This window comes from Brassica oleracea, chromosome C2, assembly GCF_000695525.1.
Source record: "Brassica oleracea var. oleracea cultivar TO1000 chromosome C2, BOL, whole genome shotgun sequence".
NCBI classification, from domain to species: domain Eukaryota; kingdom Viridiplantae; phylum Streptophyta; class Magnoliopsida; order Brassicales; family Brassicaceae; genus Brassica; species Brassica oleracea.
The window spans coordinates 43,119,130-43,121,036 of record NC_027749.1 but is presented as its reverse complement, the minus strand read 5'-3'; positions in this window follow the sequence as shown (position 1 = coordinate 43,121,036).

The window sequence follows — 1,907 nt, the reverse complement described above, 5'->3', positions numbered from 1 at the left end:
AATAGGATTTAAAAGGCATACACAAGTGTCACACAAGAAGGGGTTTTTTATAATTTTTACAAAATTCAGGTTAAAACTTTTTAAAAGATCCTCAATTAATATATAGGGGATGAGCTAAGACATGGTTAACCTATTTCATAATCAATAGTATTAAAAGAGAATGAGTCCTAAAAAATCTACCTATGAAAGTTAGTTGAACCCTTTCATTTTTTAGTTCGACCTATAATATTAGACCAAATATCAAAACATGCCTTTATTATAGCAACAACTTAAAACCTATTACATTTTAATAAATAATCACGATTTCCAATAATTATTATAACGACAATTGTTATCTTTTTACATTTTAGCAACTCACATTATTTCAATCACACGAATGTATAAGATATCTTGACTTTTAAAACGTTTAATTTAAACTCTTGACTTTTGAAAATTTGATTTAAAATATATCAGATGTTTCATATGTTAGTTTAGTTATACCAACATCCTTTAATATTTCTACATTATATCAAAGGAGATAAAATGTTTCGAAACATAAGGTTCATGTTTGGATATGCGGGTCTGGGTTCTTCAGATCCTAAACGTTTGACATAGCTAAATATTTTAAAATCTATAGTTTAAGTTAGGGTCGGTTCTTTTTGGTTCCGGATTGGTTCGGACCCATAATTCAAATATCTATAAAATAAATTTAATTTTGAATACATAACAGGTTCGGATTGGTTTGGGTAATATAATCCAGAAAAACACGAAGTATACAAAACACAAAAAAAAGATTTGAAACACAAAAAGTACCCGAGATCCAAACAAATACCTGAAAAATATTCATATACTCAACAGATCCAAAATTTTACCCGTAACCTAATCCGGAGAACCCAAAACACCCAAAATTTTACCACCCAAAAATATTTTTTTCTAAAATTGAAATTTTATCCATAACCCCAAACTATAACCGAAAAATCCGAACCAGAAACTTAAAAATATCTGTAATGCTGAAAACATATATGAAATACCCAAACATACATAATATACATAAATCATTCCAGGTACTTTAGGTACCCGATAGAGTCTCAGATAGGATCCAAACTGGAACAGAGATTCACGGTCCAAAAAGATATTAAATAGGTACTTTGTCTAGGACTCAGACCTGAACTGCACCTGTATTTTCGGGTTAGTTTCGGATTTAGTTTTCAGATCCGACAAACTGTAGAATCGTATGAAAATGTTAAATAACATGTACAGATAAAATCTGAAATAATAATGTGTAACAATCTAAAACATTAACTCATATAAAACTTTTTTATAAAAAAAACCCGCGCTTAAAAAGCACGGGTCAAATCTAGTTTTTTTTTAAAACACAAGTAAATAATATTTTCCAGTGATTTAGATAAATAAATAAATTTTACGATTTTGGTGGAAAAACTCATTTTGGCGATAAAACCCGATTTTGTGGGTGACGGAGTCGTTTTGTCAATATTATGGGAAAACTCATTTTATCAAAAAAAAATCAATTTTATGGATTTGGCGGAAAAACTTGATTTGAAATTTTGATAGGAAAACTTGTTTTGTCAACAATTTTTTTTTGGCAGGAAAACTAAATTTTGTAGTTCACTACGAGAAAACATAATCTTAACGAGGGCGGTTTTCCTCGTGAGTTCGTCGTAAAAGAGGCTTTACGACGAATTAGCGAGGAACCACGTTTGCTCGTTACTCATCTGTCGTAACACATATTTCCTCGCTAATTCGTCGTAACGTAGCGAGGAATATATTTCGTCGTAAAGACGAAGTAGATCATTTCGTCGTAAAGACCACGTCAACATTCCACGTAAGGAGGTCGCTATATTTCCTCGTAAATACCTCGAAACGAATTTCCTCGTAAACTACACGTAAATACCTTGAAAGTGTTTCCT